General features: G+C 36.0%; 1 protein-coding gene across 5 annotated transcripts in view; it reads left to right on the forward strand.

Moving 5' to 3' along the window:
• Positions 1 to 14274, forward strand: part of LOC106880080 (uncharacterized) — a 70482-nt gene that overhangs the window by 45337 nt on the left and 10871 nt on the right. The gene's annotated exons all lie outside the window — the stretch shown is intronic.

The raw sequence follows: 14274 nt of genomic DNA on the forward strand, positions 1-14274 counted from the left end.
TAGATCAAACAACCAGTTTTATTTTTCTTCAAAAATGTGAACGTAAATGTTGCGAGAGGAATCAAAACGTCTCAACGAAACTGTAAAAGCTGTAATAGAAACAGAAGACCCAAAATTTTTGGGGAGGGGGCCAGTCGGTTAGATCGACCCTAGTACGCAACTGGTACTTAATTTATTGACCCCGAAAGAATAAAAGGCAAAATTGACCTCGACGGAATTTGAACTCAGAACATAAAGACAGACGAAATATCGCTAAGCATTTCGCCCGGTGTGCTAACGTTTCTGCCAACACGCCGTCTTGATTTGCCGCAATATTGTAGTTGAAAAATTGAAAGAAATGAAGATGTGATGTGGAGAGGTCGATGTGGGAGAGACGGAAGAGGGAAACTTGATCGAAGTAGTATGGGAACTGTACGAGGGGAGATGTGAGAGATGCTCGTTGTTTATAGTAAGATTGAAGTTAGTTGAATGGGTGGGTTGTGGGGGGGACAGGTGGTGAATGCGAGATCGACAGAAAAATAAGTTAGAAAGTAAAGAGAGAGAGAGAGAGAGAGAGAGAGAGATGAGCAAAAGTTGTTAAAAATGATTAATTAATTGAACACCCAAAGTAGGAGGTAAGATGAAAGAAAATGAAAATACAAAGGAAATCAATGAGGTGTGCCCAGAACTAAAGAATTCGATTCTGACAAAAAGGAAAATGGAAAAAAGTGAGTCGAGAATCATAAAGAGAGGTGAGATCTAAAACGGCAGAAATGTGAAGGGAAAGAGGTGAGGAAGTGAAGGAGTTTGTGATGAGAGGGAATTGGAGGAAGAATGATAAGTTAATGGAAATAAAATCCTAAACAAGGACAAGAATTGCATGTAAGACATGTATGCAGTGTAGAATTATATGTGCATTGTATACACAAACTGCACACAACATGTGATCCCAGGAAGGCGTATTCATACATAGACAGACAGACAGACAGAGAGACAAACAGACAGAGAGACAGACAGACAGACAGACAGACAGACATATGTATGTACAGTATAGAACAAAATGCAGAGCAGCATTTCGCCCGCCTTTACGTTATATTTCGGGATTCGATAAAATAAGTACCAGTTGAATATTGGGGTCGTTAAAACAAGCATCAGTCAAGCACTGGAGTCGGTGAAATCGACGAGCCCCCATATCTCCACAGATTTCAGCCTACTCTTTCATTTGTTTCAGTCATTTCACTGCGGCCATGCTGGAGCACCGCTTTTAATCGAACAAATCGACCCCAGGACTTATTCTTTGTAAGCTTAGTACTTATTCTATCGGTCAGTTTTTGCCGAACCGCTTTTTGGGGTCGATAAATTATGTACCAGTTACGCATTGGGGTTGATATAATCGACTGGGCCCTCTTCCCCAAAAGAAACTTTCAAGGCCTTGTGCCTAGAATAGAAATAATAATTATTATGAAGTGAAGAACATTTTTATTATTGTCGAAGTGGCAAAACAGTCTTCGAACGAGTTTCAGTTACTTCCCTTGAACTTGTAAGTGTTAATCTGGGCGAGTCTGGCAAAGCTACCCCATCTCCCCCAGACAATGTATAGCCTTGTGCTTATGTTAGAAATCATTATTGTTGAAATAAAGAAAACATTATCACCGGTGTATATGTTAAGGCAATTCCAACATCGATTGTGTATTTTCTTGTTTTAAAGTTTTATTATCAATAATTCACATATGTCTTCCTGCTTTCACCGTCAGATCATTTCAATCCGTGACAAAACTAACAAAAGTATCGAGTATTTTCAAAAATAAAATATATTTCGCATAAAATTTCAGAATAATTTCTCCTTTATTTGTTATTTATTTCTTGTTTCCCAACTTTACATTTCTGACAGTTTGATATTAACTCGCGCAACAATACATTTAGCTGTTCAGTTTTTCTCTCTCTCTCCCCCCACTTTCCTCTTCCTCCTCTCCTTCTCTCTCTCCTCCTCCTCCTCCCCCTCTTCCCTACACCATTGTCTCCTTGTTATGTTTTTCTATTTTACTCTGATTCACTAAATGTACTATTACAAGCGAAGTGTTAGCAGAATATGCTTGCCTGCATCTTAATTTCATCGTTACAACCAACGACCCTTATGATCCTTCAACTATTGTCTTATGTCCGTCTCTCACAAAGTCGAACAGATGCCACCTGCAGGTGATGGCTGCTCAACACACAACAATAGATTGTCACTAAGCCATGGACGTGGTAATAGCGGTGTGGCTTGAATTCATTAATATTTTACTAGCTTTCAGAATACTTATGTACGGCGTCCTGCACTGAACACAAGTACACACTTTATACACAGTTACCTTCTCTTCTATATAACTAAAGGGGGTGTGGCTGTGCTCACCGTTTCCGTTCTGTGTTTTTTGGCCAACCTGAACGGCAGTGATTGTGTGTAGAGCAGAGTGTTGATGGTGTGATAGAAGGAAACAATGGGAAAATCTTGAAGGTGAATCAGTTAAAAATTGTTTCTAGTCCAGCAAAAATACATTACCAAAATGGCTTAGAACACGGCTCATTGGATTTTCATGTTTGATTTATTTTCTACCACATATTTCGGTTGCATTATCTCTAGATTAACCAAATGCGGTTGAGGTCAAATCAGTTCAGTCCTTAGATACTTTTCTTTGTGCTAAGACAAAAGTTTACACCTAATTCATTGGCGCTTTGACTAAAACGAGTTTTTTTATTCACCTCAGTCACAATTGCTGGCAAAAAATATCTCTTCATTTAAAATACTGTTGGCATTGTTAGCATAAAAACAGAAATTTTACAACTAAAACACGAAGACATAGCAAAGGAGCAACAATAGCTGTATCATTAGTTATATAAAATACTTATTATGGTTTTGTTATATTTCTTCAGCCCAATATTAAGTTAGATCAAAGATACTCCAGTCATGACACACCGTCCTTTTTCAAAATATGTAGGACCATATTATCTAAAGTGTCTCTTTTTTCTCTCATTTAAAGCAGCGAATGATTTGACTGGAATTTACTTGGTATTTTCAGCAGATCTGGACCACGTGTAACAACTGGCTTGAGAATTTGAAGAGACAGATATATTAAATTGGTTTATTAGCGTTTGCTTGTTTAGGGTTGTCATGGAATTAAATGATAATCACCTCCATCCATTGTACATTCTAATCTATCAAAAAAAATGCATGCAGCTGCGCGGTCAAAAAGATTTGGTCTGAGTCCGAGAAACGCTGTGGTATTGAACCAAAAACCGTGTGGTTGGAAAGGAAGCATCTTACCACACGGCCACGCTTATTATTATAAAATTCATATACTTATTTTGTCGTGGTAACTTTAGATGATTTTTCAAATAATCGTGGTACCCACACCTATATTTTACAGACAAATCCTACCTCTCTAAATGATTATATATAATCCAAAGAGGATTTTCAAATAATCGCAGTACATTAACCTAAATTTTATAGACAATTAAAAAGAAAAAAATATTTGGAACATAATCTGTTCATATAAAAATGTATAAAATGACGCTCTTTCGAAATGTTGAATATCCTTTTTATTTAAAAAATTGTTAAATCTCATTGAAAGACTCCTTGTTTGTGGAACCAAAAAATATTTTCATGGTACCCTGGGAGTTCTGGTATCCCACTTTGAGAAACATTGGTCTCGACCACAGCTAATTTAACCTCCTCCGCTGCTTACATAGTCGTGAGCTGGACCTTGTAATGAACCTTATTTACAACCAAGTGAAGTGGGCCATTTGAGAGTTAAGCATTCTATGCTTGCTACACACACACACACACACACACACACACACACACACACACACATATGTATATATGAAAGGAACAAAAACGCAGTAGAGTACAATAAAACATTCGGACAGATAGACAATACAAGGCGGACAAGAGAAACAACAATTAGGACAGGCAAAAAAAGACGGGTCATTAGTGGCCTTCTTTCCTCAGTCAAGTCCCAGAAGTCACGACAATTTCGGGCGTATATATATATATATATATATATATATATATATATGGAAGAATGAACTACCTTGTGACAGTAAGGTAGAAGGCCTTATGCCTCGAACAAGCATTCACATTTGTGCTATTGGTTAGCACGAACCACCGAGTCACCAGCTGCAACAGTCTGTCCTAATAACAGATGACAGTTTATTGTTGAATAAAGTAACAAAATTCTGAAATAATTCTGGTGATAAAATATTATTAATAGGAACAAGAGAGTAACGCTGATACAACTATTTGTTTACATAGGTAAAGAAAAAAGAAAAATAAAGAACTGACTTGAGAGACGTGAAAGAGAAAAGATTTGCTAACTTTATATTCAGGTCAACAGATGGCGCCAGTACTTTGGAAGTCATTTTACATTTCAAAGAAAATTGAAATCGATTTAAGGAAACATAACTATTTCTAGAGATACTTTGTGAATAAATGTGGTCATATATTGAAGTAAAGCAAATATCGACTCCTACTTCTTATTTAATTAAATATACAAGTACTAATTAACAGAGGTTGTAAATTTAATAATTTATGGATTCAATTTTAGTTCCATATTTATAAGAGTTTTCCTGAAATTTCCAGATTTAGAACTTTAAAAAAAAAAAAAAAAAACTCGATTTTTCTGTTTCTCTTCAATTCGTTTCTGTTCTTTGAACCCATCACTCCCTGCCTTTCAGATCCAAATAACTAATATAATATATTTGCGAGGGACATTATTTGGCTCCTATATTGCATCATATACTATTAAAATTATATCTAAGTTAGTAAACATTTTGCTTGAATAAGTTATCTTGCTTAGATACTATGGTTGATTCCGAAGATTCGGTAAATGAAACATACAGAAAAATTACCTAAAAAGGCGAGCAGGTGGGTCTATAGGTTTAATTATTCAATCTTTTCTGCTCTAAGCACAAGGCCCGAAATTTTGGGGGAGGGGGCCAGCCGATTAGATCGAACCAGGACACAACTGGTACTAAATTTATCGACCCCGAAAGGATGAAAGGATGAAAGGCAAAATCGACCTCGGCGGCATTTGAACTCAGAACGTAAAGATAGACGAAATACCGCTAAGCATTTCGCCCGGCGTGCTAACGATTCTGCCAGCTCGCCGCCTTGATTTCTTTGATACAAGATGGATAGTTGCACACCAGCTAACTTATGCAACAACTAATCACAGCATGAACACAAATTGAAAGACAAGACTGGCCAAGAACGTGTGGTAGTTTGGTAAGAAGCATAGTCGGAGTTTCTTGTTAAAGGTCGACGTAATCAGCCAGGGCAAAAAGCGAGACACTAAACTACGATATTTTGCTTGAATTTTTTTGTAACTAGTTTGATTGGTTATATGTGATTGGAAAATGTGTTTAAATTGAACAATGGCAGTCACTCGTAAATATCTTAACCTTTTTATCCTGTCATGCAAAGAGAACAACAGCTGTTAATATAACTCACAAGAATTGTTATTTAGCAAGGAATTGGCAAAGAACTTGAAATATTCAATGTTATTTACTTATGTTTTCTTACTAAATTTACCATGGACTTTTCTTTTGCATTGAACTCTTGTAATTTTTACTTTATGTCTTTGAGTGCGAATATGTCTAACAATGTCGGATGCAATTACGTTTATTACACCGTACTTTTTAAAATCGTATTTTTAGTTCATAGAATAAAATTTGCTCTAAAAAAATAATCTCCCGTAGACATTGGACAAAATAATAATAGAAGCAGAAATTTCGAACATAGAGCGTATGAGAATAACGTTAAGGACTGAAGGAATCGAAAACGAGCACCATTGGCGAATGTTTGCATAATCTATTACACAAGAATTACTATAGGATTCTAAGAGTTCACCTGTAATGGAATGTACCAGGATAACCAATTATCTGTTTTATGAAGGCGATTATTATCAGAAATCTCTACTCAACACGTTATGAATCATTTAACGATTAATATTACTTTTGTCATTTTCCCGCTTTGCACTGCAGATATCTCTGACCATGTCTTCGATTATTTATGCTTCTCCGCAGCTTGCTGGAGTAGTAAGTGGTTATATACAAACAAACAAATTCAGTATTTGTCATTTCATGCTTCTCATACGTTGTGCTATTCCCCCACCCCCGTTTTGTGTCCCCACATGTAATGTATTGTCCCCTCTGTGTTCGCCCGTTGGTGAGTAATAAAAAGATTAGGAAGTTGGTGTTGCCTTGGTGGAAGTTTGAGCTCTCTGAGTGCTCTTGTTATTATTATTTTTTTTGTTATAAGCTACTGGCAAGAAATATCGTTTTTAATGGAGTGTGAAGACCATTCTCTTTATGCTGTAAGTTTAAATGCCACCCATGTTGAAAGTTGTTCCTAATCCTCCATGGTTCAGTTAGAAAGGTACCAGTAGTGTATTGGAGTCGATCTATTCAACTGCATTCTTTGCTTTGTAGAAAAAAAAAGAGAAATTTACCATTAATATAGGCGAAAGTCTCCTTCGAGAGGGGTCAGTGTATGAAGATAGATCTATAGATGCGAAACTGAAATGGCATGAAAACCGCAGTTATTGTTCCCATTCTTTCAAAATGAAGATACCAATTAGCTAATGAAGGAGTTTCAAACGATCACTCAGTTTAAAAACAAATGAACTATTCTTGGTATCCCATTCTTCCGTCTTTACCATTGTAGGATATATCAGATGACATCACTCTAGATCTGCTTCAATAGCCAGGCTAGCAATGATGAGAGTGTCTTAGAGCATAAAAAATGTTCTATGAAGGTTGGCCGATTTCGAAATAACAATCAAAATTTCAGAAAAATAACTAAGACATCTATACTGTATTCGTGTCACCCAATAAGGACTTCATTGTGTCTTTCGACAAGACAATGCTTCTCGGCTAAAGTTCCAAGTTTGTTTAAGAATTCATTTTTAAAATCATAACGAAATACAAGTGTAGAAAAAAAAATTCTGATAACATGCTGATCTTCAAACGTATGTTTGTTTGGAGAGATGAGATGAATGTAGATAATATTGCCATTGATGGAGTGCAGATTTCGAAGCCTGTCATAATCGACATGGATTTCAAAGTAAAATACAAGCGAAGTGAGTATATATTTATATTCCATGTTTTAAAGAAAAGGCATTAGTGATGAGCATATTACAGTTAGATCATAACAAAACGGCAGCAGTTCAAATAGGCAGAAGTTATGTTAAAACCTGCAAAATTCTTTTGAATATAAAGTGAACACTAAATTTTATGTTCTAATAATGATTTTCTTTCATTTTTTTTCTTTTGACGTTTGCCAAATGTTCAACGATAATCGTCGATGTTTATAATGTCGGCCTAACTTGAATGATTTTTGTGAAATTTTTCATAGATTTGAAGCATTAGTGGCTGTCTCGATTTTAAAGAGGCGTTTTTATTTATTACTTAATGCACAACTTTTTCAATTATATTTTATTATTGTTGTCCATTTTGTTCTTATTGGGAGAAAAATTCACTCTTACTGCAATTTTCGATGTAGTTTCATTTAATTTTATTGACGCATCAGTGAAATTTCTGCAACTTAATATTTTAACACTGTTTTAAGCATTCCCCCCACCTTCCAACCATTAAATTATTCCTTTTCCTCTTTTATTCAACAGTATACTGCTGTGTATACGTGTTAATTTGTTGAACTTTTGATGGTTTTTTACGTTAAGCAATAATCTCATCTCAAGTGCATTATTAAATTCAACAACGCATCATCATTCGACTGGTTATAGGTTGCGCTCGTGGCGATATTTAAAACTATCTATTTTACACTTGCCTTTTATACATTAAAACTTAAATTACGATCAATTTGTTGGGGAAAAGGAGCTTATGAAATATAGGTAATTAAATGCCAGCTTTACGATGAAACCTTACCAGATCACTTTCAGCCATAATTTTCAGATTTTTCGTTGGTCGGCTGAAAGGTTTCAAATGAAATTTTAGTCATCTTCTTTTTCTATCTATCTATCTATCTATCTATCTATCTATCTATCTATCTATCTATCTATCTATCTATCTATCTATCCTCACCTCTTTATATGTCAATCTAGTTTGAGTATTATGTATGAACAAATATGACCGGTGGTTCCTTTCGCCTCTCTATTGATTGACACTATACTCTGATGATTTACATCCAAAGAATTGTGAGTAATTTAATTACAAAAATCCTACAAGGAAATAATTTTATTAGAAAAAAAAAATTAGCATATTGTTTAAGCCTATCATGTCTGCAACTTTCGTTCTATATACATTTATACACTCACATACGCGCACAATAGTCATTTTTGATGTCTGTACATCATAAAAAGTAACCAAGAGACGTTGAAGCATGCCTCGCGTTGCGCTGAGGTTTCTGTCTCATCTCCCGACCCATGCTCACACACAGCGTTGCCTTGACACGTGACTTGATCTTCGAGAAGAAGCTAACGATAACTCAACATTATTTATTGGTGTATTTTTCTCTTTTTGTCTGTTTTGGTATTGGAGAACTGGACCGGGCAAATTTTGCATTTTACTTCAGATGCATGCACCCAACTATGTATGTATAAAACAGCAGACTCGTTGAGTCATTAAAGACTCGATGTATTTATTTCGAGTCTGAGTTTCTCTCGGAGGATTCAGCAGGATTTTAGCAAAGCGTTTTCACCAAGAGTCCTCACTATGTTTCACGGCTGGTACCAGACATTCAGCCTTAAATGCTTCCCCAACTCTGCGACGCATGAAAGTTGCACCAGATGTACTGAAATCCTGTCTCCAAGTTAAACAGTTAATCGACAGAATAAAGTTTCGTTCGTTTTATTGTTATATTAACCTTGGCTGAATGTTGTTAGCTTTCCTTTTCAAGTCCATTCGATAGCGCTAGGGATAAAGTCAAAAGTAGAATGGTCCTATTAGCATTTTTATGATAAGTTAAGTTATTCCCCGCTGGAGCCAAACCCGACTGGAGGAGGTAGCAAAACACTCATCATTTTTATTAGTAAGTCTCTATTTTCAGCGGCGGTCCGTTCTACCCCTAAGAATTAATTTACATTCTGGACTGAGAGTTAAATTCTTGATTTTCCGCACGGTATTAAGAGATACGAAACGACGAATCTCCCCTGGCTATTTTTGAATGCGATTTGATACTCTGTCTCCCATAACATAAGGTATTAGCATATAAGTTACGGTGGTGAGCTGGCAGAATCGTTTGTATTCCAGTCAAACTGCTAATTGGGATTTTACGTTCTGAGTTCAAATCTCTCCGAGGTCAACTTTACCGTTTTTTTGTGTGTGGTGGTGGGGGAATCCATCAAATAAGTGCCAGTAATTGATTTGACCTCTTCCAAAATTGCTGGCCTTGTTCCAAAATTTGAACCCAATATTAGTATTTTAGTTACTAATATAAAAATATTCCCGTTTGTGAATTACAAAAAAAAATAAAAGGGCAGCAAATTTGACCCGTTGCATGACATTACTGTGATGGAAGAAAATAATTCATATTAAAAAAAAACAGTTGAAATATATTTAAGCAATGTTCCACTAGAAAATACTTTTTTTTCTTTGCACGAGAACAATTTTTGTTGGTGGTGGATTATGTAAATGTCTTAATTTCATTCTACTGCACAAGTTTCATGTAATCTCGACATATTGGTTTTAAATTTTGGCTCGAGGCCAGCAATTTCGGCGATGGGGAGCGGATTAAATTCATTCAAATTCCACCGAGGTTGACATTGCCTTTCATCCTTTCGGGATGTACCAGTTGCGTACTGGGTCGATCCAATCGATTGCCCACCCTCTCCCAAAATTTCGGGCCTTGTGTCTAGAGTAGAAAAGAATATTGGAACTTGCAAAGTATTAATGAGATAGATACTAGTTCTTTAAATCCTCCCCCCACCACCACTACCAAAAAAAGAAAAACACCCGCCATTAGGACGTCTCTGTCAGTTGCGATGATGAAATGGCGAAATCTTTCACAGACTAAACTAGTTAATGAAAGTGTTTGTGTTTGGAACTTTACAGGTTTCCACTCCACGTTTAAAATAATGGTATGCCCAGGGCTGCGAATATAAAGTGATCGGATATAATCGATTGACTCGACTTTAATGTTTCATCGGAATTAATCAAATTATCGATTTTTGATCGGTGCAAAGCAAAGTCTAACTGGGTTCGAACACGGCACCCAATGAAATATAACTAAATACTGTGAATCCAGCATTCGCACTATTCCAATCATTCATCTACCGCTTCGTCTCTTGAGAATATTTAGCAAAAGAAAAAAAAAAAGAGAGCCTGTGCTGTAGAGTGGGAAGCGAGAGTAAAAAAAAACAGGAAAGTACTGAGAGGTGGAGAAAGAAGGAAAGAGACTTGCAATGCAATAAGATAATAAGAGATATTTATTCAAATGAGAAGACCATGCTATTGTTATTCACAATGATGTTTTCGTTAACGAGAATTGCACGTGATACTCACAATGTCCACGCGAGTTGTTTCTCTTAGTCGTCAACTGAAAATATGGCGCTGGTGTCGTGCGCCAATGACTGTATGTCTCCCATTCGTTGACTAGACACTGAAAGCCACAACTTACTCCAAGTCATAGACTGAACAGCAACATTTAAAACAAGAACAACAACGTTGTAAACAAGCAAAATAATAACAGCAATAATGAAACAAAATCTACAACATAAGAAAACTAATAAAGATAAAAGGTGGGAAAGAGTGAGATAGAGTGAAGACATAACATAGATCGTTTGTTACTTTATGTTTTGTTTTGTTTTTATTTGTGATGGTGTTATTGTTTTCCTTTATCTTACTATGATTTGCATAAATCTGCCATAAAAACGACTTAAGAAATTAATTTATCTTTTGCTTGCAAGCAGTTTCAGCGTCACTCAAGTTGTCATCATCACTCAGGAATGATAGCGGTTGGTTTGTAATGGTGGGTGAACAGACGATTCTTTTATAGGATGGTAGGGAATGTTCAGCAACAACGTACTTACTACACACACACACACACACACACACACACACACACACGCACACACACACACGCATGCGCACACGTAAATACACTTTCCTCTTATCGGCTGCTAATTTTTTATTCACTAAAACACTAGTAAATAAACTATTCCACTCATGAGACGGGAGTACTAGCTGATTGGTAGACTTTCAGAGTAGCTCTCACTACCTCATGGAGAAGGGAAAATGGCTAAGGAAATTGATGATTGCTTAATAGCTTATTCAGTAACCCTTCAGAAAAAAATAATTAGCTGCCGATAACAGGCAGCTATCTATCTATCTATCTATCTATCTATCTATCTATCTATCTATCTATCTATCTATCTATCTATTTATTTATCTATCTATCTATCTATCTATCTATCTATCTATCTATCTATCTATCTATCTATCTATCTATCTATCTATCTATCTCTCTCTCTATCTATTTATCTATCTATCTATCTATCTACACACACACACGTATATATACTCACAGACGCGCAATACACACACACACACACAAACACACCCACATACCGTCACATATATGACGCGTAATTTTGTATTTTTTCCCGATAAAAGAAACCAGAGCACACAGCACGTCTTGTAGAGTAAATAATTTGATTAGAATATAGATGATTCACATATTGATTGTAATATCTTAGACATATACATAATAACATAATAGATGTACAACTCATTAGAAGCATGCGATTCGAATGAGGGCTGAATCGTTAAACACTCACCATTCTCCACTTGCATGCTTGGCAGTTTTTCATAGTCTGGTGCATGATATAATATCAGTAGAAGGAATAACACATTACACGTTTGTACATACATGCATATACAGGCACACATGAACGGACTTGCATACACACACACACACACACACACACACACACACACATGCATATGCATATATAAAAAACACATAAAACATGCATACATATCAGGTCATCCCATAAGTTCTGTCCGTTTTTACCTTTTTTTAAATTGAATGAAATTTAATAGTATTTTAGAATGTCTAATGGAATTTAAAATTATTTTTATGCATTTGTGTTCATTTAACCTAATTAAATATTATTTTACAGAATAATAGAATTAAAATTTGTTTGATTGAAACCCTTTCTAACATGAAAGTATCCAAAGAGCATTTAAGGCACATAATGCTTTATGAGTACAAAAAAGGAAACTCTGCAGCCGAATCGACTCGAAACATACACTCAGTTTATGGGGGAAAATGCTTGAACGAAAGAACGTGCAGGAGATGGTTTGCAAAATTCAGAAGTGGAGATTTCAGCCTTGAAGATAAAGATCGAACAGGACGTCTTGAGTTTGATGATAAGCTCCTTGAGGCATTACTTGAAGAAAATCCTGCATTATCAGTTGAAGAATTGGCAATAAAGCTTAGTTCAAACCATACAACTGTTCATCGTCATCTTCAACAGCTTGGAAAGGCTCCTAAACTTGGAAAATGGGTGCCTCATGAATTGTCCGAAAGCAACCGCTAATCTTGAGTTGACATCTGTTCTTCTATCCATTCTCGCGAACTCATTTCACCCTTTTTGGATAGACTTGTGACTGGTGACGAAAAATGGATCTTCTATCGAAATGTTAAATGTCGTAAACAGTGACTTGGTAAAAGGGGAAAAGCTCAACCACAACTGAGAAGGGAACTTCCTGGAAAAAAGGTTCTTCTCTCTATCTGGTTGGATTGCAAAGGAGTAATTCACTTTGAATTCTTACCACCCAATGCAACAATCAATACTCAAGTCTACTGTCAGCAATTAGAGCGTTTGAACCAAGCTTTGAAGAAAAAAAGACCCGCTTTAGTGAATCGAAAAGGAGTGATGTTTCATCAGAACAATGCGCGACTCCACACTGCAAAGATCACATCACAGAAGATCGAAGAACTTGGTTGGGGAAAAATTCCTCATCCCCCTGATTCTTCCGACCATTCTCCTTCAAATTAGACTAGGCTGTCCCGTTCTGCCTCAGTTTTTGGGAATAGCTTCAGGTTGTCCATGAATAACAAGTAATTCAGTTTTCCCTAACCTCTTCCCAGATCATATCACAACTTTGTTTTCTGTAGTATTTCACTCGAGGGAATCATTCCCAGAACGAATATCAGTGGGGACACACTCTTCCCTTGGAAAATTCCCCTCTTGATTTTCATTTCTCCTTGTACTTGCTTCTTTGCTGTCAATTCCGTTCTCCAGCATTTCATGCTATTTCGTATAAGGCTTCTCATATTCTCTACTACTCCATACATTTCCATTGTTCTTATTATCCAGGAGTGTGATATCATAACGTATATCTTCTTCTTCTTCTTCTTCTTCTTCTTCTTCTTCTTCTTCTTCTTCTTCTTCTTCTTCTTCTTCTTCTTCTTCTTCTTCTTCTTCTTATTATTATTATTATTATTATTATTATTATTATTATTATTATTATTATTATTATTATTATTATTATTATTAGTAGTAGTAGTAGTAGTTGTAGTAATACCAATAGTAGTAGTAATACAGCGAGTTGGCAGTATCCTTAGCACGCCAGGCTAAATGTTTAGCGGCATTTCGTCCGCCCCCGCGTTCTTAGTTCCGATTCTGTGAGACCGACTTTTATCGGGGTCGATAAAATACGTACCAGTTGAGCACTAGGGGTCGATGTAATCGGCTATCCTCTTTCCCCAAATTGCTGGCCTTATGCCAGAATGTGGAATTATTACTATTATTATTATTATTATTGTTATTATTATTATTATTGTTATTATTATTATTATTATTATTACAGTTCTAGTTCTGTATGATTAAATTTAGTTGTTCGTTTAGGAAAAATATTTTCAACATTATTTAACTGTCATTCATTGTTTTACGATTAAACATTTTCTGGTAGACGGGATTTAAGAGGAAGTGTGCGTCGATGAGAACTTAAAAAATCATTGACCTATTGATAGTAGAGTGGGGTAAGTCAATCAAAGTTGTGGTTTCACTTGTTATTTGTGATTCCTTGTTTGCGATTGAATCATATTATCTAAGCCGCTATTCTTTGACAATCCATAGGTCTGAGATTATCTATTAGTTAACAATTTGACGAGAGAGAAAGGCTGGACGTCCTCCTCAGCTCTCTTACATTATAAGTCCGCTGCAAGACAAGAATTGCACTCTTTGGAACTAAAAGCAAATACTAAGCCAATCGTCATGGTTGTAGGAATATCAGGTGCATTAGCAGCAAGGAAATATTTACATATCCGTAATTTCCTCACTTGCTTGTGCA

The sequence above is a fragment of the Octopus bimaculoides genome, chromosome 8 (assembly GCF_046866305.1).
Source record: "Octopus bimaculoides isolate indiv1 chromosome 8, ASM4686630v1, whole genome shotgun sequence".
In the NCBI taxonomy this organism is placed as follows: Eukaryota; Metazoa; Mollusca; class Cephalopoda; order Octopoda; family Octopodidae; genus Octopus; species Octopus bimaculoides.